General features: G+C 37.9%; 1 long non-coding RNA gene across 1 annotated transcript in view; it reads left to right on the forward strand.

Annotated features, from left to right (window-relative positions):
* LOC114484016 (uncharacterized) overlaps nucleotides 1-16,744 on the forward strand; it is a 739,540-nt gene that overhangs the window by 231,812 nt on the left and 490,984 nt on the right. Inside the window, exon 4 of the long non-coding RNA XR_008615544.1 lies at nucleotides 14,503-14,662. This is a non-coding gene — a long non-coding RNA (uncharacterized lncRNA). The remainder of the gene's footprint in view (nucleotides 1-14,502; nucleotides 14,663-16,744) is intronic.

Raw genomic sequence — 16,744 nt, forward strand, 5'->3', positions numbered from 1 at the left:
TAAGCCAGTTTAAAATAGTTAAGAACAGTGTTTTTCATATACTGAATTAGAATAGGTCAGTATTAAAAAACTGAGCTACAGTGACCAACTGTTCCAGTTTGCCCGGGACTGAGGGATTTTCTGGGATGTGGGAATTTCAGTGCCCAAACTGGGGGCATCCCAGGAAAAGGCGCGGTTGATTACCTCTGGGGAGATTTTGAATCAGATTAAAACCATGTCATCGGTCACTTTCCTTTTAATAAAAGCCCCTTTTTTGCTTAGTCTGTTTTACACTGGATTTCTGCCTCTTGGAAGGAGAATTATGATCAGTACATCTTGCTTCCTTGTATACCCTCTCAACAATGCCTGGGACACCTCTGCCTGTAGGTTGCAGGAGGGGCTGCTAATTCTCCTTATGTAGCATCTTCTTGAAACGCCTACTTCTTGAAACGCCTGCTTCAGTCCAGATTGACTACTTTCCTTGGACATAGGGGGCTGTGCTTGCCTTACTCTCTGGCTCCTTCCTAGGAGCCACTTACCGAGCTAAAGTTGGTTTGAGCTTTCCTTCCACGTCACACACAAAAAAGACATGAGATTTTGTAGGAAGAGTCTGGTTAGAGTGGTAGAGGTAGGAACATGTTATCTTTTCATTGCTTATTTTTTCTCGTTCCTTACCTTTACTTTCAACACCAGTCCCAGACTCACTTCAAGACAGCTGTGTTTCCCAGTTGCCTGTAAGACACATCACTGTTTTACTTCTTCCCCTTTCTCTTCCTCTTCTTCCTCTTCCTCTTCCCCCTCCTCCTCCTCCCCTTCCTCTTTCTTCTTCTCCTCACCTTTTTTTATCACCACCTTTCTTTTTTTATCATTAGCAATAACCACTATTTACTAAGAAAGCATTGGATGAGGCACTTTACATATTATCTCAGGAATTTCACCACAGAGTCCATGAGTTGGGTATGATTGTCCTCATCTCACAAATGGGAGAGAAAAGGCTCAAGAGTTTAGATACTAAGTAGCGGGCAACATCATTTCATAGTGAGAAGCACAGAGGTTTGGAAGTCAGGCAAACCTAGATCCAAATCTTGACCACTCTTCCCTGCCAAAGGTCATGTAGCTGTTAAGGGTGAAATGTTGCTCTCTAAAGACGATTCTTCGCAGAAACCCCTACAAATGTCACGTGAAGCTGTGTTTCTTAAGCTTCAGTGTATATCATGTCACATGGGGATCTTGTGAAAATGCAGATTCTGATTTAGTCGGTTTTATGTTGGCCTGAAATCTGCATTTCTAACAAGCCTCCTGGTGTTGCCAATGCTGCAGTTGTGCAGTTAAGACTTAGACCAGCAAGGGTGGCAGCATAAACACCTAAAGCCACAAAGCCCAGAAATCAGTGTTGGAGGTGGTCAGCACAGTTAGAATGTTTCTCTTTGTGCTCAGAGTCCATACAATTCCCTTGACCAATAACAATGTTGTCATATCTAATCAAGCTCTTTGAAACTTACAACCAGAAAGACCAAAGGCTTCCTTCTTCAGACAACTGCCAGTCTTTGCATTAGAATGTAGGAGGCCTCTGCTTGCCTCAGAAATTAGATTTCCCTTCAATGATACTAACTTTCCTGTAAAAGGAAGAAATTACCTTACACGCAGGTAAGAGATGGAGGAAAGGGCAGTGGGTTTCTCCCCGAGTATCAGGACTTGGGATTCAGCTCTGGCCTATCGAAGCCAAAGAGTATTACTGAACTTTTTCTGCTCCTGCCCTCCTCGTTGATTAGTGTATTAATTGATTAACAAATTCTCTGTCACACGGCACATTGCCTGGGACGTTGTGAGCGTTTAGTGATCGAAGGCTTGTTGAATTTGTTATGTCCACATATCCTTGAAGGATCCATAAAACACCCTACTAATTTTTTTTTTTTTTTTGGTGGTACGCGAGCCTCTCACTGCCGTGGCCTCTCCCGTCGCGGAGCACAGGCTCCAGACGCGCAGGCCCAGCGGCCGTGGCTCACGGGCCCAGCCGCTCCCGTGGCATGTGGGATCTTCCCGGACCGGGGCACGAACCCGTGTCCCTTGCATCGGCAGGCGGACTCTCAACCACTGCACCACCAGGGAAGCCCCACCCTACTTCTTTAAGATGTGTCATAAAACGAAAGGAATCTATTTCACATAAGTTTTGGAAACTGCATAGCATATCCCACTCCTGGGGATTCACAGTACATTGTGTGTAAAATTCTCTGAGAAACACTACAGTAATAAATCCATTGCACAGATTGCTTTTTTCAATAATCTGGCCAAATTTTAGGGACCTCAAGCGCCTAGAGTTTGGATTTTATGGAAGAGGTGTGTTATAGTCACATTGGCCTTTGCCCCACCAGTGGACACTAAGCCTCGGCACTGACTACACCCGTGTACATTTTCAGGTAGAACCTGAAATATCAAGTGGGTTTGACGATCTTCAGCCTCCTGCTTTTTGCTGCCTGTCTCTTGTCATGTACTCCGCTTTATACACTCTATGCTTTGGTGCTAAGGAAGCCAGCTGTTCGGCTGTCCGGGATTAAGGGTACAGCCTGTGACATGAATTAAATATCTCAATTTGTATTGAGCCTGTCTCTGAGCACATGCCTGGTTTTCTGTCTGTGAATGTGTAGGAATCAAAATGCATCTGACCTTCATGGCTGGGAAAAATATCTGTCCTCTTGATGAGTGACTAGCAGTTTTCTTTTAAAATACCTTTAAATGAAATAATACACATATAGGTTTTAGTGCTGTGTTTTACTGTTACTGTTAGCATTATTATTCCTAAGTAGAGGACAGCACTTGTTTATTTAAACACATTATTATTTAAATCATATTGATTAATTGTAATTAATACTGATTAGCAGCCAGGAAGATGAGCTTCTCAGTATTAGCCATTCAGTCATCCCTTCAGCCTTCTCTTTACTGTAGTTAACATTTCTTTTCCTGTTTGCATCAGTTTTTATGACCATCTTTTAAAATTATTACAATACTTCAAGAGAAGCTGACATTCTCAGGGATGAATCCCATGAAATTCCTTCGGTATAAGTTAATAAACTTCATGGTGAAGGGATCATATTGCAAAATAAGCACCTATATAAAGATGATCTTTTTGTTCAGTGGAAAGAGGAGAGGATTGGACTGATAATAAGAGAAGTTGGGTCATATTTCTAGCTGTGTTCCTTTAAACATGTATGCCTTTGGACAAGTCACCGTACTTCTCTGGGTTTCCCCCCTTTGTCTGTAAAATGAGGGGATTCCAAGAGCTTCCTTTAAGAAGTGGTGGGAATAATGCAGGAGGGCCAACTCCTTGATTCAAAGTCACCATCTTGGTGCGTAAATTTAATAAAGAATCTCAGAATCTCAGTTTGCCTATTTGTAAAAAGACTGCGTTGAAATTGGCTAGACGATTGTGTCATCTTTCCAGATGTGTTAGACCCAGAACCCTTAGCCTTAAGATCAGAAACCTTAGAACTTTGTCCCCCTTTTCAGTTTGGAGGCACAGGCAGATCTAATTTGAGCTGAGTGCTTGGATCCTAGAAAACAATTTTATTTTTAAGAAAAAGGGAGCTGACTAATAATTTTCAGGAGGTTGTTATTTAATCAAGTGTGAGATATTTATGTGGAAATATAATTCCTACCAAGCTAGTACGTAAGCTCCATGAAAATAGGGATTTTGTTTGCTTTAATCTCAACTTTCAGCAGCTAGAACAGCACCCTAAAATTGTTTGTTGAAGGAATGAATGAATGATGTTATACTGGGAACACCTGAAAGAGTGGGAGAAACTAGTTTCTTGTGTAGCCTTGACCTTATATGCTAGCAGCTTGTGGTCATTATAATTACAGTGAGAAAGGCTGCTCGAAAGAGTGAGCGCTAATGTCTGGAGGCGTGAAAACAACCAACATCACAGATTCCAAGAGGGGCTAAGATCTGCATGACGATTCCAAACTGGGGATTGTTTCCCCCTGCCTAACACTGTCAGTGTTGAGAGCACAAGAAATCACGGGGGATGACAACGTCTTTTTCACTTTGGTAAGGGTTGTTAAATCACCATGGTGACTACTAAGATTATGACACAGCCTCATGAGGCACGTGAGCACGGATTTCAGAATTGCCAGTCATGGGTGTTCATACGCATACAGAGTCCACAGTAAAACCAAGGGTTATTCCAAGTACTGTTTCATTCATTAGACTTACTAGAAAGAGTAATTTTTTTTAAAAAGCAAACTACTAGGGCTTCCCTGGTGGCGCAGTGGTTGCGCGTCCGCCTGCCGGTGCAGGGGAACCCCGTTCGCGCCCCGGTCTGGGAAGATCCCACATGCCGCGGAGCGGCTGGGCCCGTGAGCCATGGCCGCTGAGCCTGCGCATCCGGAGCCTGTGCCCCGCAACGGGAGAGGCCACAACAGTGAGAGGCCCGTGTACCGCAAAAACAAAAACAAAAACAAAAAAAAAAAGCAAACTACTATGTTTAAATACACTCTTAATTTTTTGATCAATAATCATTATGTTTCACAACGGTAACTTGAAGGTGCCTAAATGCTCTTCAGTGGTTTCCTACTGCTTTTAAAATGGCATTCAAATTTCCCAGAATTGTGTTTGAATTACTTCCCGTGTTCTCTAGGCTTTGTTTATTTACCCCATCTTATGCATTCGCTCCCTTGCTCACTCTGCTCAGGCCTCATGACTTTCTGACAGTTTCTTGAGCGTAGAGAGTCTTGTCTCCGACCTGTTCTTGCTATTCCTTATTTTGGAACAATTTCCCTGTGTGGTTTTCCTGCCTGCCTTCTTCTCAGTCCTCAGGGTCCAATCTGAATGCCCACTCCCTGAAGAAACCTTTCCCAACTACTGTATCCAGAGGAGGCCCATGCCCTGTAATCATCTAGCACCTCACCTTGTTGTTTCCTTTAGATCAAAGTTTATCCTAAATTTTTTGAATTATTTGCTCTCTTGTTACTTGCCTGTCATGTCTCCCTGCCCCCTCACTAAAATGTAACTTCCATTAGAGAAGGGACCAAAAATTGCTTATTTACATTTTACCCTATGCCAGGCACTCTGCTAGGCCCTAGATATACAGTGCTGAATTAAATATCTGTTGAATAAACAGAAAACCTAAATAGAGGAAGAGAAAGGAAGCCAAGTCCAGTAATTATTGATTTCTTTAGGCATAGGAAATAAACCATGCAGGATATGGTACATAAAATTCTAAAGTCTTTGCTCTGGAGCCCTGATATTTCGCTTGAAATATTTCCTCAACTCAAGTTTTTTAGAACTCCATAAGACTTAGGGGCTGTGAAGAGGCACACGGTTCAGCTAATTCTTCCTGAAGGAATCCGCTTACTATCTTTCAAATACTTAACTATTTGATAATAAATTTATGTGTCTTTTTAAAGAAAACTTTTCTTGTGAGAATAAAAGAAACAATAAGACAAGCTCTCCTATTTTTGTTTTATTTAAACTGGCAGTTCTCAAACTGAATATTTTTAAGGCACTTGTGTTGTCATGTTTTACACAGTTTTAGTAGGTGGTCATGAAATTGAAATGCTGCAAATCATATTTTTTCTTATTAATGAAAGTTCAGAATTATTTATAACCTACGTTTGAAACATACACATATAGTTGTATGTGTGAGTATGTGTAAGTGGTGTGTCTTACCTAAGATAAAAAATAAAACACATTAGTGATTTTCTAGCACAGGGGTTGGCACACTACTGCCTATGGGTCAAATCCAGGTCGCTTGGCCTATCAGTTTGCATTTTTAAATGTGAAATGTCAAATATAAAAGGGACTACTGGTCTTTCAGCAAGACGCTCCACTGGACCAGTGAGAGCTGAATCTTCCTTCAAAGCCCAGATCACATGTTTCCTTGAAGTGTAGCCTGATCTGAGGTTGGGTTTGTAGTCCCTTTCTCTGTACCTTGTAGATTTTGACGTCTTTCTCTACTACCAGCACAAACACATTGGACAATGGCTATTGATGTGCCTCTCTTGTTCTCCTACCATATTGTGAGCTGAGCCTTCTTCACCATTGTATTTTTAAGGACCAACTCCGTGCCTGGAAGGGGAGGCACCACATGAATATTTGTTAGATGAATATAATGAAAAATGAATAAGTAAAAAAACTTTATTTATCTACGGTTACTATCCTATTTCTTATATGCTGGACTCTGCCAGCCCCAACCAGACATTTCTCAAGCAAGCCAAGCAAGTCCTTTCAGACCTTCTTGGTATTCTTCCTACATGATTGAATCTTACTGCCTTGTTTTCGTAGAAACTTTCTATTACAAGGAACTTGCTTGCACATCATGACCTTTTCTGTGAAGACCCTGCTCAACATCCAAAGACTGAAACGCTCATTCCCACACGTCCTCCCCTAACGCTTTGTTCCTTTCTCTTTTCTGGCAGGAACTACTTTTAGGGAGTTGTTAGCTTATTCTTCTGCCTGCTCACGAGGAGATGAAAACTCTTGGATGAATTGGTGTTACATAGTAGTCTGTTTAATGTGGATTCCAGGGAACACTAACCTTTATTGGAACACCATACCCAAAGATACATCTTATTATTTAAAATTTTATTTTTAATCTTGCTTGATGAATCGCCATATCCTTTCAGGATTTGGGAAACAAAGAGTTAGCAAGAATGATTAGGTTGCAGAATTCTCAGGATCTCACGAATGTCTTTCCTCATCACCTCCTATTTAGATAAACCTTTCCCTAGGAGACACCTTCCTTTTTTTACAAAGTGTTCAAGTGTTCAGCTCACTTGACCTGCTGTTTTAATTTGTGTTTAATCACTAGGATTCCTCATTTTGGACAACTGTTTACAACTTGTATGATAACATTCTTTATTAAGAGTATGATTTCCTATGAATGAGACACAATGAAACTAAAGAAAGTACATTTTCTATCAGGTGCAAAAAAGATTTCAAAGAAGAGAAAGTTGTAATTAACTCTTAGGCATGGAGTCAACTATTATTGTGGTCAATTGTGTATGAAATAAAGCATTTCAAAGAAATCTGTAGTAGAAATGAATTTTTAAAAGATTTCTTTAATCATGTTGTTCTGGAAACTGTCCCTCTCCCTTATCTCCATCTACTTATTTATTGTGGCTGCTAACATTAGTAGAATTTTTCTTTCATAGGGATTCGTTTTGAGGAAAGTATATTATAATATGAAATAGGAATTAGGGAGGTGTTTTCATTGTTATACTAGATAATTTGAGGAGAAAAATTTTCAGAGGAGAATGAAGCAAGTGCAGGAGAGAGGTAGAAATAACATAGAAAAAGATAGCACTTCCTAGTTTCCTCAAAGTCATTGTGTCCATCAGTAAAGCCCCTTTTTAGCCCAAGCAATTTAAATTTCAGCTTGTGTTATTGCAAATAAGAGTCCCAACTGAGAAAAAAATTTCAAAGTCACATTCTGGCATTTGAAGAAAATGAAGACTTTGTATGAATATATAAGGACATAATTTGACTAGAACATTATCTCACTTCTTTCCATTATGCATCCTTTCTGTGACTATGATAAGGAAGCTGGTCTTATATTTAAATAGAGACTTAGCTCTGGCCAAAAAAATGTGTTAGTTCATTATTTGTAGACAAATAAGTAAGCTACTACCAATGAATACTTCAAGTCCCCGACATCTACCTCCAGAACTGTACCTTGAAATTAATAAATCTGTAGAATAAGATATAACTACAATGTGCCTCCACATGATGGGGGATAATTTTAGGAAGAAAGGATGAAATTGCATTATCATATTTTGAATATTGATAGTCCACTGAAGTTACTGATGGTTTTTGTAGGAAAAATGGCGTGATAATAGTACATATAAGGTATTTGGTTTCATATGTTTCTCTAAAACTGCTCTGTGAAGTTTACTGAACCTAGCTAGAAACATATTCATGGTTTCACATTCTTCAGTCTCCTCTCTACTGTCTCTCATGTGTATCATGATTTTTACAGGATAAAGTATTTCGAGGATATTTGTGTACTGGGAAGATAGTTTCCTACTTTGTTATATTCTCCATTATTTCCAAACTCTTGGTTTTTGGATTGTGTAATTGAACAGTAATTGTGTTCACTTGGTCATATTTGTGTAACTGCACAGAAGCAATGTTGCTTAATAATAATATCTAACATTTATTGAGGGATTACTATATTCCAGGTAGTCTTCCAAGAACTGCTGGTATATTATTTTGTTAAATTCTCACAGATCAGGAAGAGATAGGTACTTCTATTGTCACCTCCATTTTACAAATTAGAAAAATGAGGCAAAGTGAGTTGATCAACTTGCCTGAGGTCACATAGCTAGTCATTGTCAGCCAGGGTATAAACTAAGAGTCTGTGGGACCCTACACTCTACACCTGTTTTGGTAAAAAGGTCAGTGGATTAGAAGGCCAGAGTCTGAGTCCCGATTCTACTACTCACATCATGGTAGCTCTTAGCTAGCCTCCTGTCTGATGGGTGTAGAAAGACCTACCTCATTGGGGTGTGGAGATTTAATAGGCAACACTGCTTACCTAGCTACGTGAGAAGTGCGTAGGAATTGATCATAGAGTTTTACTGGTTCTGACATTTATATCAAAGGTTCTCAGTTTGAAGTTGCTGATACATTTGACTCAAATGTTATATGTATGTATATCTATGCAATTTTTATGAATACATGGTGTGAATTTGTATAGTATTATCTAAGGGATCCCCAATACCAAAAGAAATATAGACTAGATAAACATCTAATTTATCTTCTAAACCAGGAGATCTTTGAGAACAAAAGGAGATATTATTATTAATTATACTGAGACAGCAGGTCCAAGTCAGAAAGTATGGTCACTCTATAAATGATGAATAAAAATACACAAATCTGGATTTTAGTTTGCCCTTATATATAAACAGAGAGGGTTAAATTATTATTTTAATTAAAATTAATTAAAAAATTAAATTATTCCCAAGGGCCCTTCTAGTTCTAAGTTTATGTGACTTTTTTTCAGTTAACCTTAAATCCAACTGGTTGAACATGTCAGATCACTGAAGACTGCTTCTTGTCATCTGTCATTTGAGAAGATAAACCACATTTACCATTGCCTGTAGCTAAAATATATTAGGAAAGGAAATATGCAGTGACGACAAAGAAAAAGATCAAAATGCAAATCCAAATATAAATAGAATTTTGATAATTCTGTTATGTATCATTTAGGATGCCACATTCATCCATTTGCATGAAGAGTTATGGGATGACTCTGTTTTCTTTAAAGTCCAGAACAGCAGAATCCTCAAACAGAGTAGAGAGTAGAAATGTTCAGATGTTCAGTAAGATTCAGATTGTCAAGGCCACTTTTGAACTCTGAGTGTGGTGTGATTTGTCAATTCTACACCTGCTGTAAAACAATATTACCATAGCATCAGCACACCAGTGGTCTTCCAGTGGTCAGATATCTTTAATGACAAAACAGACTAAGGATCCCAACATTTGTGGTGGATTATAAGATAGTATCATAACCATGTTGGTGATTGATGAGATTCTCTTGGTATCCATCTTTACTGGGGTCTGTGTCCTCTTTAAATATACCTTGGAACTCTTCCAGGCCTTAGGTAAGGATGGTAAGGATGAACACACAGACCAGTGACTGGAACCAAACAGTTATTCAAAAAATATTTGTTAGATTGAAGGAAGAAAAAAATAGGAAATTCCAAAGAAATAAAAAAAGAGGAAGAGTGCAACTACTTTCTTTGCTTGAGGTTTTATGCTAATATTTGTCTTTAAATATAATAAAATATTATAGGCTGAGGTTTGATTCAGTAAGCCACGCTTTCTTTTTAAATTGTGGTGAAATGCCCCCAGACTAAAAAGTCACTCTCAATCCTCCCTTCTTCAAGCTCCTGGCAATTGCAAATCTACTCTCCTTCTCTAAACATTTGCCTGTTGGTATTTCTTATAAATGGAATAATGTAATACACGTCTTTTTCTGTCTGGCTTCTTTCACTTAGCATAATGTTTTCAAGGTTAATCTATGTTGTAGCATGTGTCAGCAGTTAATTCCTTTCTATGGCTGAATAATATTCCATATTATGGGTGTGCCACATTTTGTTTATTCATTCATCCTTTGATGGATATTTGGGTTGTTTCCACACTTTGGCTGTTGTAAATAGTGCTGCTCTTAACATTTTTACATAAGTTTCTGTTTGAACTTTTGTTTTCAAACTTTTGGGTATATACCTAGTAGTAGAATTGCTGGGTCATACGGTAATTCTGTTTAACTTGTTGAGAAACTGATAGTTGTTGCCTGTTTAACTAATTCAAATTTGAATTATGTGTAATATTACAATTCCCCATTCATATTCCTTCTCTCATAATTTAGAGTTGCTGCAGAAATCAGCTGCCCAGCCAGGTATTGTATTTCCCAGTTCACTGGCATTTAGGTAAGGACACATGACTAACTCTTGCCAGTAGAATCTGAGTAGGAGAGATGTGTGTAGGGCCAAGATTGTGAGAAAGTAGGTGTGCCTTCTTTAGTCTCTTTCTCCCTTTTTCTAGCTTGATGTAGATGAGTATAGCAACCTTGAAAGTCACGCGTGGACAGTATTGGAAGGGCCAGATGAGAGGGGGCTTGGTCCCAGAATCATTATTGATAATGATAAAGGTCTATATTGGTGATAAAGGTATGTTTACATAACTGATCACAGACCTTAACATTCTTCATATATTTACATGTATTTATTAACAAAAATATTTCAGTGTGATAAACATACATATTGTGTCCCTTATTGGTTTAGAGGTAGGAAATGATATTCTTTTTTTTATAATTTTTTTTTTTTTTGCGGTACGCGGGCCTCTCACTGTTGTGGCCTCTCCCGTTGCGGAGCACAGGCTCCGGACGCACAGGCTCAGCGGCCATGGCTCACAGGCCCAGCCGCTCCCGCGGCATGTGGGATCTTCCCGGACCGGGGCACGAACCCGTGTCCCCTGCATCGGCAGGCGGACGCGCAACCACTGCGCCACCAGGGAAGCCCCTGGAAGCCCCTGATATTCTTTATTTAATAAATCTTTTAAACTTTTTTCCCAATGGCATGTTTACCGACTCATCATAATGGTTTAACTTTTTCTCAGTTATTATGGTTCCAGTTGCCTTTGAACAATAATACCATTTTAAAATTTTACATGAGTAACAAACTTTTATCTTCTATGAGCTGTGGCATACAGTAAGGTTTGTTTAATTTGGTAAATAACGCAAACTTTAAGTTGAAGAAGATAAGACAAAGATGATAAAAGAGTCCTCTACAGCTTCTATCCATCCTCCACTTATCCTTTTTGCCTTTAATTGTTAAAGTTTTGTTGAGAAACTGGGAGAAGAAGGTTAGGAAACACATCAAAATAGGGTCTTCAGGGGCACACAGACTATTGTCAGGCACAGCCTGTGGAGAAATCAATTTCAAGTATGTTATCACAGCATGTGCATCAATACGAAGCCTCTTGATCTTTTTTTGTGAAACTAGAAGTAGTGGAATGTTGCTGGAGCTTGTATGGAGATTGATTTAGGATGAGAGGACTGAGTGGAGGGGAGGCGTGAGAGTGCACAGGGATCAGATTATGGAAGGTTCTAGATACCACAATGTAAAGTTGGTACTTTTCCCCGTAAGTGATGGGGAAACTTCGTGTTCTAACTTGGTCCTATGTATAGTTTTGATTAAATTTCAGAAGTGTTAACCATTTTGATGCCCAAGAAGGATCTCTCCTGTGACAATAGCATTTTTGTGGGTTGGTCCTGGAGTATCATAAAGAAAGGTGTAGGCCACAGGTGAGCAGAACCGCATAATCTGTTATTGGCACAAGACAATGGCCTGATCCAAGCTCAGTTTTGCTTGAAAGGCTTTCACAAAGGGTGCGTGGACAGGGCTCATCTCACCAGTTCTCTGGTAAGCAGTGAAACCAAGCACAGGAGAGAGTGGAGAGCACATTTTCTGGGGAGATTGGAAGAATTAATCTGGAACCTTTCTTTTGTCCTGGGATGTTTGTTTCTATCAATGTGTTGGATTGGAGAGATTTTGGCTATCTTATTGCATGTTGCTCCAAATAGGCCTTGGTGAGACTTTGTGGCATCATAGGCTAAATATCAAACGTCATACATTACCTGCTTGTGTCCCCGACTCTACGCCAACATGTCTCTAGTCCTGAACTAGGTTAGTCTAACTTGCCAAGCAGAAGGTGCCGGTGTGAAGCTCCTTTTTCATCCAAAGCTGCTGTGAATTCAGTGTCATCTCTTAGAGAATGAATCAGGTTTGCCTGAGATCTTAATCCTTTACACAACTGAAAACAGACCTTAATATTCTTCATATATTTACATGGATTTAATAAAATTATTGTAGTCTGATAAACATACATATTGTGTTCTTTATTGGTTTAGGGGTAGGATATGATATTCTTTATTTATTAAACCTTTTAAACTTTTTTTCCCAACGGCCATGTTTACCAACTCTTATCCTAATGGTTTAACTTTTTCTCAATTATTAAACTTCCAGTTGGACTTTATTAAGGCATTACTTGCTCTGCTTAATGAGACGACATGCCGTTTCCTTTTTCCTCCCTTTTTAAAATGCATCCTTAAAAACACTTAATTTTTCCTTAGAAACCATTTGTCCTTTATTTTTCCAACAGAAATATTTGGGGTTTAATGAAAACAATCAAAAATGCCATTAAAAGATCATTAGTAAAAACACCTGCTGCTATTATTACAGAGCACTGTTCTCCCTAGAGCCCAAAGGAACTTTCAGTTTGTGGAAATGTGTATATCATGTGCTTTATGTGGTGCAAAATCCATTTTTGCTGAGGTTTGGAAATTTTCATCCACTCATCTCAGAAATTCCTACGGTGGACAGTTGGGAAGTGCCACACCCAAGTGAACCAAGTACCTTTACACATTCTGTATAAACATGAGATCTAGATTCAGGCTCTATTAGAATTTCACCTTCAATTTTAAATCAGAAGCAAGAGAAGCTGGGTAAAGTACGGGGATAAACTTTACTCGCCACTGCATTCCTGCCACATCAAAATGATTCCAGATCTCTGCTGTCTGCAGCACATTTGTGATTTACCACTGGAAGGAGCTAGAGTAAAGATATTGAAAGAACACACTGTAACTGCGTAGCAGTGTGGTTAAAAATGGCATGGAGGAAAATGACAAGGGGAAAAAAATAAAAGAAAAAGAAAGAATGGCCTTACCTTCTGAAAGGCAGAGGCTCAGGTTTGAAATTCCATGGCACTGAGATACGTGAGATCATTTAAAAATTTTGAAGTGTGGGACTTGTGTTAAAGTAGTAAGACAATAGCTTGAAAGCCTGTCATTTCCTTTTATTTTGCTTACATCAAAGATTTGAAAAGGATGCGGTAAAGAGATAGAGAAGGAATTGGAGACCATTACTCTCTCAGAGAACCCTTAAATCTTTACAAAGAAGAGATCTCAGAAAAAAGATCTGCTACAAATATTTAACTCTTCATTGCGCAAACTTCACAATCTTCCCATCTCAGAGAGGAAATTTATTTGGTTTAACTGAAAAACTTTTTCTGAGCCAAAACATTTGAGATCACTTATAATTCATTTAAGTGTGAGAGTACTGGTAAAAGTTAAAACTGAAGTCTAAGACTGATTATAAAAATATTATCATCCACTCTTTTATTTTCCTAGAAGAAAAAAAAAAACTAACAAAAGATACTCAGTAATAAATCCTAGAGACTCTCTCTATAGTCAAAAATTCTTCCCAGCTTCTAAGTTAATACAACTATTTTTGTTCTGTTCTCATTGATAAGAGGTAAAATAAGTAAAGTGTAAAAGAATTACTTATGACAGCCCATGCTTATTATCTCTGGGCAAAGGTTTTGTTTAAAGCATTAAGAGAAGTAGAAAATGGATAATTTTTTAGTCACATTGACAAGTATATAGCTCAAATTATCAATAATATCCAAAACATTCAGATAAGTATTCTTTGTTCCTGGTTACTGGTATCACAGAAAATTGACCAGGAAAATTCTAGACTAGCTATTACTATGAGGCCCGAGGTGTCTCCATGATGAAGTAGACAGAGAATAGTAGTCAAGGATGTTCTATCTTTCAGGCACCATTCTATCTAGGCATATCATTCATTTCAATAATAATTTTAAAAAATCAAGTCATTTCCTATCATATAGCTGTTTCTTCTGGTAAATGGTTAACTTTTTGGTGGAACCTACATTTCCAAAAATTAATCTTGATCTACAAGTGTGATGTTTAATCTTATGCATCAATTTGACTGGACTATGGGATGCCCAAATAGTTGTTAAATCATTATTTCTGGGTGTGTCTGTGTGGATGTTTCCAGAAGAGATTACCGCTAGATTCATGAACTGAGTAAAGCAGATGGCCCTTGCCAATGTGGGTGGGCACCATCCAATTTGTTGAGGGTCTGAATAAAACAAAAAAGCAGAGGAAGGGCAAATTCATTCTCTCTGCTTGAGCTAAAACATTCATTTTCTCCTGCCCTTAGATATTTATGCTCCTGGTTCTCAGGCTTTTGGACTCATACCTGATGGTGTATCAGCCCCCCATTCTCAGGCCTTTCGACTCAGATTGAATTGTACCACTGGATTTCCTGGTTCTGTAGCTTGCAGATGGCAGAGCATGAACTTCTCCGCCTCCATAACCATGTAAGTCAATTCCTGTTAATAAATCTCCTTATATCTATATCTATATATATATATCCTATTAGTTCTGTTTCTTTGGAGAACTCTGACTAGTACAATAAGGGAGGGAAGGAGAGAAAGAGAGAGATTGATTTCATTTGAGGGAATTGATTCAGATTTGCCCTCTCTTTGAGAATCATGGTTTTTCTTTAGTATATGAACACTCCTACAATTTCTGCAGTTAATGTTGTTTAACTCATTCATTTCCAAAGTTATTTGCTCTCAGGAACATTAAAAATGTTTTAATATATAGCATACTTTGAAAAATGTTTTATTACACAAAGTAACTCCTGGGATTTACCTTCTCTGGGCTAATGAAGTCTGGCCATTAAAAAAATATATATGTATACATGCACATACACACATTGGTTGTTGTATATAATTTGGCTGATAGTTTCACGCTTTATCGTGGCTTAAAAACGGTGTCTTTCTTGAGGGGCGGAGGGGTGTCTATTTTGTTTTTCAATGCTTGTTCTTTACTGTAGATTCCACAATTTCTATAGAGCATTATTTTGAGTAGAAGGAACAACATAATAAAAATTAATTATTTATGCTGCCACATTTCTGAAAGAGTTGATAAAGATGTGGACAGTTAAGCAGTAAAGCAAGGGGGGGTAGTCTTTTATTTATTTATTTATTTTCTTACATAATAATTTGGAGCATAGTTATCTAGAAATCACACCATTATAGCTTTCGAATCTCTCAGTTGGAAGAGTCACTCCTACCTCCTTTTCACAGTCACTTTTGGAATCTTTTAGTCCTGATTTTTATGATTGAAATAGATAAAAGTCACAGTAAGCAAAATCTAGTATTATTCTTTCATTTCATGTTTATTAAAGTCATATCCATCTTTATTAACACAAATGATTTATTACCTTACAAGAGCCACAATTCTGATATCCTATTTGAATTTATTAATCCATTGATAGAACATTTGTATAAGGTACTGATTACTTTGCATCTGTCATCATGTTGATCTTCAGGATTTATTTACCTACCTTCTGGCTTGTTGAATGATCATTACCTATGAAGATCCTTGAGCGAACCACAAACTGGGTCAAAGATAATGACTTTTCCAAATAAAGGTTAATTATTCTTCAGTGAAAGGTTTGTGGGCTGTGCCATCCCTCTACCAGAACTGAAATATGTAACTGGATGTATGAGGGAAAATATGAAAATGTCTATCCTGAAAACTAAAGTGAATCATGAAAAATGGGCAAAGATCTATTCATTAAGTGCTAGTGATCTAATGTAGCAGCTATGTATCAAAATTTAGTTTTGACTTTTGCTTCAGGAGAAAGATCTTTTTGAGCATTACTTTTCCATCATGCTCTTTTATGGTTCCATGAAATATTTATGGTCATGAAATTTTTTTTTCCTGTTTCAAAGCACTTGGAAATAATTTCTAGTGCTGCTTTTCCAAAAGAATAACCCCTTTTAAGTATGCTTAAATGTTTGCATTGTTTCTCATTTAGCTCTGAAATGGATGCAGTACAATTTGCCAATCCAAATATCAGAAGGGAAGGTTTGGGATTAGCAGATGCAAACTATTATATACAGGATGGATAAACAATAAGGTCCTACTATATAGCACAGGGAACTATAATCAATATCCTGTGGTAAACCATAATGGAAAAATATGAAAAAGTATATATATATATGTATAACAGAATCACTTTGCTGTACAGCAGAAATTAACACAACATTGTAAATCAGCTATACTTCAATAAAATTTAAGAAAAAAACAAAAGGACTCTTTGGAAATGGCAAATCATAACAAAACTTTAAAATACTGATTCAGGGAAAGAATATTTCCATGAAATCATTGCAACCTGGTATCATCAAAGTCAGCCCAGCGGATACACCCCTTCTAAGAGAGTCATCATTCCAATGAATATATTATCTTTTGAGAAGAATGTGAATTTCTACATTTTGGAAGTCAGATTCTAGGGTATACCAAAGACAGAAAGATAAGAATAAACCTACATATTGACACCAAGAGTCTCTGGAAATATAAATGCCTATGTGTTCTATGAACATAATTCT

The sequence above is a fragment of the Physeter macrocephalus genome, chromosome 17 (assembly GCF_002837175.3).
Source record: "Physeter macrocephalus isolate SW-GA chromosome 17, ASM283717v5, whole genome shotgun sequence".
Lineage (NCBI taxonomy): Eukaryota > Metazoa > Chordata > Mammalia > Artiodactyla > Physeteridae > Physeter > Physeter macrocephalus.